Source organism: Eumetopias jubatus, unplaced genomic scaffold (genome assembly GCF_037043125.1).
Source record: "Eumetopias jubatus isolate StellerSeaLion01/CBP00866 unplaced genomic scaffold, mEumJub1_p1.0 scaffold_1, whole genome shotgun sequence".
Lineage (NCBI taxonomy): Eukaryota > Metazoa > Chordata > Mammalia > Carnivora > Otariidae > Eumetopias > Eumetopias jubatus.
In genome coordinates, this window is record NW_028274807.1 from 210,076,897 (window position 1) to 210,085,648 (window position 8,752).

Sequence of the window (8,752 nt, forward strand, 5' to 3'; positions counted from 1 at the left end):
ATTGTCTTTTCAACAAATGGTGACAGAATGCCTGGACAACCATGTGCAAAGAAATTAATTAGACACAGACTTTACAATATTCACAAAAATTAACTAAAAATGGAACTCATAAAGCTAAATGTAAAATGAAAATTTTTTAACTTCTGAAAGATAACATAAGAGAAAATCCAAATGACTTGGGCTTGGCATTGAGGTTTTCAGATACAACACCAAAACCATGGTCCATGAATGAAAAAATTGATAAATTGAACTTCGCCAAAATTAAAATTTTCTGCTTTTCAAAAGACCTTGTTAAGAGAATGAAAGGACAATTCAAAGGCTGGCACAAAACATTTGCAAAGTACACATCTGATAAAGGACTGGTATCCAAATTATACAAAAAATTCTTAAAACTCAGTAAGAAAGCAAACAACCTAATTTAAAGATAGGCAAAAAATCTGGAAAGACAGCTCACCCAAGAAGATACTCAGATAGTAAATAAACACATGACAAGAAGCTCAACACCATATGTCGGTGGGGAATTGCAAATTAAAACAACAATGAGATGCCACCATACACCTAGTAGAGTAAAATCCAAAACACTGACAACAAAAAATGCTGGCAAAAATGGGGAACAACAGGAACTCTCGTTCATTGTATGAATAGTATGAATAGAAAATAGTACAGTTGCTTTGGAAGATAGTCTGACATGCTCTTACAAAGCTAAACATAGCCTTACCATACAACTCAGCAGTCTCACTCCTAGGTATTTACCCAAATGAGTTGAAAAGTTACATTCACACAAATGTTTATAGCAGCTTTATTCACAACTGCCAAAAACTTGAAGGATCCCAGATGCACTTTTCAACAGATAAATGGATAAACAAACTGTGGTACATGTATACAACTAAATGTCATTCAGTGATAAAAAGAAATGAGCTATCAACCCACACAAAGAGATGGAGAGACCTCAAATGCATTTCAGTAAGTAAAAGAAGCCAATATGAAATGGCTAGACATTATATGATTCTACCATATAACATTCTGGAAAAGGAAAAACTATTGAGATAGTAGAAAGATCAGTGGTGGCCAGGGATTTGGTGGGGCAAAGCAAAGAAGGGGAAGAGAAATGAATAAATGAAACACAAGGGATTTTTAGGGCTGCAAAACTACTGTATGGTACTCTGATGGTGGATACATGACATCATACGTTTGTCAAAACCTATAGAACTATAAAACACAAAGAGTGAGCCCTATTGTGAACTATGAACCTAGTTAATAATAATGTATTAGTTTATCAACTCTAATCATCATCAAATATAATACACTGGTTCATCAATTGTAACAAATGCACTACACTAATGCAAAATGTTAGGACTCGGGGAAACTGTGAGCCAGGGGGATGGGGTATATGGGAACTCTGTAATAGCTGCTAATTTTTTTGGTAAACCTAAAACTCTGAAACCTAAAGCTCTGAAAAATAGTCTATTAACTAAAAAAAAAATGAATGAATTACCATTCCATGGAAGATTCATAACTGTGTAAAAATGAAACCTGACATACAATAGTACATACATTATGATGCCATTTGCATAAAAACACAAAAAAATAAAATATATTGACATAGGGATGCATACACAAGTTACAAAACATGAAGAAAAGCAAGGAAATTGCCTTATAATTCATGACGCTAACTCCATCTGGAAAGGGATGGGGTGATTCTTCCCTTAAGTGTCATCTTGAGTGAGATGGGTGGTATGAAGGCTTCTTTCAAGTCTTGACCTGATTGACATTATACGGATTCCCTATATGTTTCAGTTGACTGTGCAATTGTTTCATATATCTTCCACATATGTAATATTTTAGTAAGTTTCCAGAATGTAAAACTCAATATAAAAATAAATCTCGGGGTGCCTGGGTGGCTCAGTCAGTTGAGCGTCCGATTTTATTTTGCCTCAGGTCCTGATCTCAGGGTCCTGGGATAGAGCTTGGGTAGGGCTCTGTGCTCAGTGGGGAGTCTGCTTGAGGATTTTCTCTCCCTCTGCCTCTCCCTCTGCTTGCATTCTCTCTCTCTCTCAAATAAATAAATCTTTAAAAAAATAAAATAAATTTCAGTGCAGTTTGAATCGCTAGCAATAAGACACTGGAAGTAAATTTTAGAAGATATCATAGCTATAGTTTTAACAAATTTCTATTAAAGCTAATTTTCTTAAAATCCTAAAATATGTCTAATGAGAGCTATTAAATGGTTATAATGGGAAAACTATACATTGAATGACATCAAAGTATCATGAAATAAATGTTAAAATGATGTATGTCCTTAGAAAGGAGACTGAATATCACAATGATGTAATCACTCCCCATGTAGATCTAGTGTTTTAGTGAATTCCATTAAATTCACAATCAGGTTTTTGTATTCTTTTGTTTTTCCTTTTTCTTTTAAAGATTTTATCTTTAAGTCATCTTTACACCCAACATGGGGCTCAAACTTACGAACCCAAAATCAAGAGTCACATGCCTTACCGACTGAGCCAGCCAGGCGCCCATGTCTTGTTTTTGAGCTTAATTAAAACTCCTTTTAAAAACCAAAGCAGGGGCACCTGGGTGGCTCAGTCGTTAAGCGTCTGCCTTCAGCTCAGGTCATGATCCCAGGGTCCTGGGATTGAGTCCCATGTCGGGCCCCCTGCTTGGCGGGAAGCCTGCTTCTCCCTCTCTGCCTGCTGCTTGTGTTTCGTCTCTCGCTGTCTCTCTCTGTCAAATACATACATACATACATACATACATACATACATACATACATACATACATACATACCAAAACAGGAGACAAATGTCTAAGAATAGCCGGGATTTTCTATAGAACACTTTTGGGAGTGTCATGGGACTGAATGTTTGTATCCTCCAAAATTCACATGTTGAAATCCTGCCCTGCATTGTGATGGTATTAGGAGGTGGAGCCTTTGGGAAGTAATCAGGTCATAAGGATAGAAATCTCATGAATGGGGTTATATGAAGAGACACAAGAGAGTTTGTTTATTCCCTCTGCACTCTATCATGTGAAGATAAATGAGATCACAGCCATCTGTAAGCCAGGAGGCAGGTCTTTACCAGACACCAGATCTTCTAGCATCTTAAACTTGGACTTCCCAGACTCCAGAACTGTAAGAAACAAATGTTTGTTGTTTAAGTGACCCAGTCTATGGTAATTTGTGATAGCAGCCCAAATGGACTAAGACAGAGAGGCACTTTCCCTAGCATACATCAAGGCTTTTAAATCTATAGTAATCAGGACAATATGGTATCAGTAGAGATATGTACAAGTAGACCAATGGAAAATAGGAATTTCTGGAACAAGGGCATCAATTTAAAATACATGAACCTATGACGGAACAGGTAATGATAAAAATGATGGACATTTTAAAACAGAGAAATGACAAGTGGTTACCTACAGTAGAATAGTGAATCACCTGCCTATCATATCCATATACAATCATTATTGTAGAGCTACCTATGAAAGACAAAAATAGAACACTTTCAAAGTTACAGGCAAATGTTTTTTTATAGCTTCAGAGTAGGAAGAGCTTTCTTATATAATAAAATAAAGGAGGCCCTTTCTCTACCTTTGTGGAGCGTGTGGTTGACTTACCATGTTTTCTCACAAGACTTTTAGAATCAAGTGATTCTTGGCCAAGAAACAAAAGCAGAATTGTCCCATTCCCCAATGGATTCAGATGAAAACTGGTAATGAAATCAGGTACAGCTTCAAGAAGAGACACTGGAGAAAAACCAAGCTGGGTCTATAAGGAATCACACATGAGATGGCTCACATATTTATGCTCCACTGTGGTAACTAACATCTTACCAGGCCATAGTGAAAACATCACCACAATCTCTGAATAGTTGGGCATGTTTTATTGGGGAAATCATTTTTCTCTTTGTTTCTATGCTTCTGCACTAGTAGGTTGGTTCAGAAATAAATATGTGAGACCTTTAGTTTGGGGAAAAAAAGGAAGAAAAGAAAGTAAGTCCAAAGAGATGGACAAATTCAATGCTATTAAAATTAAGAACAGTCCAGGGGTGCCTGGGTGGCTCGGTCATTGGGCGTCTGCCTCTGGCTCAGGTCATGATCCCAGGGTCCTGGGATCAAGCCCCGCATCAGGCTCCCTGCTCCGCGGGAGGCCTGCTTCTCCCTCTCCTACTCCCCCTGTTTGTGTTCCCTCTCTCGCTGGGTCTCTCTCTGTCAAATAAATTAAATCTTTAAAAATTAAATTAAATTAAGAACAGTCCATCAAAATGTAAAATTGAGTGAAAATTTGGGAGAAAGTGAATTTGGGAGAAAATATTTTAATACCTACAGATGATAAAGGATCAGTGTGCAGAATAGTAAAAAAAAATGTAAGAAATCAATAAATGTACAAATAAATTAAATATGAGAAAATGACTGAAACTTTCATCAGAAGATGAAAGACCATAAAAGAAAAACGCTCAACACCAATGGTAATTAACAAAAACAATATATAATCACATGGAGATTCTGTTTAACACCATACAGGCAAAAATAAAAGGTGTTGGCAAATTGCAAAGAATAAATAAATGCATGTGCATGAATGGTCAGATAGTTAATTCATACCTTCTATCAGCATTTCCTAGTAAATTTGAATTTATCCATAATCTATACCCAGCAATTTTTTCCTAATGTTTAAAAAATTTGATAATGCACTAGCACTTGAAGACAAAAAGAAGAATAACATTATCAACAAGTTTGGAAAAAAAACAACAAAACCTCAATCAACTCTGTCCCATAAACAGTGAGATAGTGTAAGTAAATTGGGTGACCCACAGCTTCGCAAAGCAGTATGTGTGAAACAGACTGAGGCAAAGAAACCACAAAAAAGCCTTTTCAGCATAATATGAATGATATATTAATGGTAATATTAACTTATTAATTCAAAAGAGGCAGAACTCTGCTTCATGATAAATAGATAAAGGTCACCATATAAAGTTAAAAAAGTCAATTGAACAGGAAGATATAACAATTTTATATGTGCACCCACCACATAAATACATTTAAGTACATAGGCAAGTATTTAGATGTGAAGGGAGAAATTGATAATATCATAATAGTATGATCATAATATCATAATAGTATGAGACTTCGCTAGTATGAGACTTCGATAACCTGCTTTCATTAATGGACAGAACATCCAAACAGAATATCAATAAAGAAACAGCTACCTTGAACTATGCTATATATCAAATGGAACTAACAGATTATACACAGAGAGAGAAAGAGAACTTTCCACCCAAAGCAGAAAAATACACATTCTTCTCAAATGCTCACAGAACATTCTCCAGGGTAGATCACAGGATTACAGGTTAGGTCACAAAACAAGACTTAGTACATTTAAGAAGATAAAAATCATCCCAAGTATCCTTTCACACAGTATGAGATGTGATGAAACTAGAAATGAATTAACAGCAAGAAAATTCACAAATATGAGGAAACTAGTCACAACACTCTTGAACAACTGTTGGTTCAAAGAGGAAATCAAAAAAGGATTTTCTAAATATCTCAAGACAAATGAAAATAAAAATACAACCTAACAAACTCATGTGATGCAGCGGAAGCAGTTCTAAGAGGGAATTTTATAGCAATAAACACCAACACTAAGAAGAAAGATCTCAAATAAACAATCTAACTTTATACCTCAAGAAACTATAAAAAGAACAAACTAAGCCCAAAGTTATCAAAAGGAAGGAAATAATAATAAAGATTAGAGCAGAAGCAAATGAAATAGAGAGTAGAGAAACAGTAGAAAAAAATCAACAAATTTAAGAGTTGGATTTTTTAAAAAGTAAAATCAACAAACCCTTAGCTAGACTAAAAAAAAAAGAGAGAGAGAGACTCAAATAAAGCCAGAAAGAGGAAACATTGTAATGAGACTTCAAAAATAAAAAGGATCATAATAGACTTTTAGGTACAATTATATGCGAACAAGCCAGATAATCTAGAAGAAGTGGGCAATGTCATTCTTTACAGAAATTGAAAAAAAAATTCCTAAAATTCAGATGGAACTACAAAAGACCCAGAATAACCATAGCAATCTTGAATAAAAAGAAAAAAGCTGGAGGAATCATATTGCCTGACTTCAAAATGTACTACAAAACTATAATAATCAAAACAGTATTGTACTGGAATAAAAACAGTCATATAGACCAATGGAATAGAACAGAGAGCCCAGAAACAGATCTAAGCATTTACAGTCAACGGATCTTCTACAAGGATGCCAAGAACAGACATGGTTAAAATTTCTTCAATAAACAGTGTCAGGAAAACTGGATATCCATGTACAGAAGAATGAAATTGGACCCTTATCTCACACCATATACAAAAATCAACTTAAGGGATGCCTGGGTGGCTCAGTTAAACATTTGCCTTCAGCTCCGGTCATGAGCTCTCCCACATCAGGCTCCTTGCACAGTGGGGAGCCTGCTTCTCCCTCTGCCTGCCACTCCCCCTTGCTTGTGCTCTCTCTCTCTCTGTCAAATAAGTAAATAAAATATTTTTTTAAAATCAACTTAAAATCAATGAATACTTAAATGTAACACCTGAAACTGTAAAACTACTAGAAGAAAACACAGAGGGAAAGCTTCTTGAAATTGGTCTGGGAAATTTTTTTTTTATATGACCCCAAAAGCACAGGCAACAAAACCAAAAATAGACAAGTGGGATTGCATTAAATTAAAAATCTTCTGCACAACAAAACAATCAGCAGAGTGAAGAGACAAACTAAAGAATAGGAGAAAATATTTGCAAACCAATAAGGAGTTAACATCTAAAAAATATAAGGAACTCAACTCAATAGCAAAACCAACAAAAAAGAGTAGGCAAAGGATTTGAACAGACATTTCTCAAAAAAAAAAAAAAATACAAATGGCCAACAAGTCTATAGAAAGATGTTTAACATCACTAATCATCAGAGAAATGCAAATCAAAACCACAATGAGATATCATCTCACATGGCTAATTGTGACAAAACAAAAGATCAAGAGTTGGCAAGGATGTGGAGAAAAGAGTACCTCTGTACACTGTTGGGAATGCAAATTGGTAGAGCCATAATGGAAAATGGCATAGAGTTTCCTCAAAAAATTAAAAATAAAACTGCCATTTGATCCAGCAACCCCACTTTAGTATCTCAAAGACCTATCTGCACTCCCATGTTTATTGCAGCATTATTTTCAATAGTCAAGATATTGAAACAACTTAAGTGTCTGTCAACAGATGAATGAAGAAAATATTATATACCTATAGATATAGACACACTAGAATATAATTCTGCCTTTAAAAAGAAGGAAATCCTGCCATTTGCAACAGTATGGATGAACCTAGAGAACACTAGCTAAGTAAAATGAGCCAGACATAGAAATACACATACTGCATGATCTCATTTATTTTTTTGAGAGAGAGAGAGTGGGGGGGGGGGCAGGGGCAGAGGGAGAGAAAGGATTCCAAGCAGGCTCCACTCTGGGTGTGGAGCTCAATCTCACAACTCAGTCTCACAACTCTGAGATCATGACCTGAGCCAAAATCAGGAGCTGGATACACTCAACCAACTGAGCCACCCAGGTGTCACTGCATGATCTTACTTATATGTGGAATCTAACAATGTCAGATTCACAGAAGCGGAGAGTATGATGATAGTTACCAAAGACTGAGGGATGGGGAAATGGTGAGATGCTAGTCAAAGGGTGGTAACAAGTTTCCATTATGCAGAATGAATAAGTTCTGGAGATATAGTTAATAATATTGAATTGTATACTTAAAATTTGCTAAGAGAATAGATCTTAAATGTTCTCATCACACACAAGAAACGGTAACTGTGTGAGGTGATGCGTATGTTAATTAGCTTGATTGTGGCCATCATTTTACAATATACACGTGTATCGAAACATCATAAACGTATTTTTGCATATGGTAGAGAAGAAAAATTCTAAGATACCGTTTATGGATAAAAATACTGGCAAATAATTATTTCTTTGACACTACAAAGATGTCCATACATTATCATTTTCACATTAACAAATTGCTATGTAAAACAACTAATCAAATCTGAACTTTTATCTCTGCTTCAGAGCTGTCCGACCTTCATCAGTTCATGGTTGTCACCAGGTGCTCCATGCCTGAGGATACACATGTCCAATTTACCAATTTGAAACTCTCTCTAAACCCACTCTCACCCCCACTGATCCATCCAATCATTTCTGTAGCTAAGTCCTAACCATTGCATAAAGAGCCTTCTCTTTCAAGCAATCTGATTGGCTCCAGGTTGAATCCACCTATGCCTGATTTCCCTTAATTTTATTTATTTGTTTGTTTGTTTATTTATTTATAGTAAGCTCTATGCCCAACGTGGGGCTTGAACTCTTGATCCCCAGATCAAGAGTCACATGCTCTACTGACTGAGCCAGTCACATGCCCCTTCCTCAATCTAAATTATTAATTTGAAATGGTCTTCCAAGATAGATTGTGATGTCTTGGGTAAGTGCCACAGCCATTTTATTTGCTTCTGTTCTCCCTAACCTGTAACACCACCTGCTCATTGAGGGCACACAGAGAATATTTTAAACTGACTATCATCTGCTAGAAGAGTGTGTGGATATTAATGCTGCCCTCACCACAAAAGGGAGCACCACTGCCTTTCCATTTCTGGAAAATGGTTTAGGCGGTTTCCTGGAGGACTTTTTATATAGGATAATACAGTTAATAGAAGTAA

At 35.9% G+C, this 8,752-nt stretch overlaps 1 pseudogene; it reads left to right on the forward strand.

Moving 5' to 3' along the window:
* Positions 1–3,625: 3,625 nt before the first annotated feature.
* LOC148165185 (large ribosomal subunit protein eL39-like) lies at positions 3,626–3,781 on the forward strand (annotated as a pseudogene).
* The last annotated feature ends 4,971 nt before the right edge of the window (positions 3,782–8,752 follow it).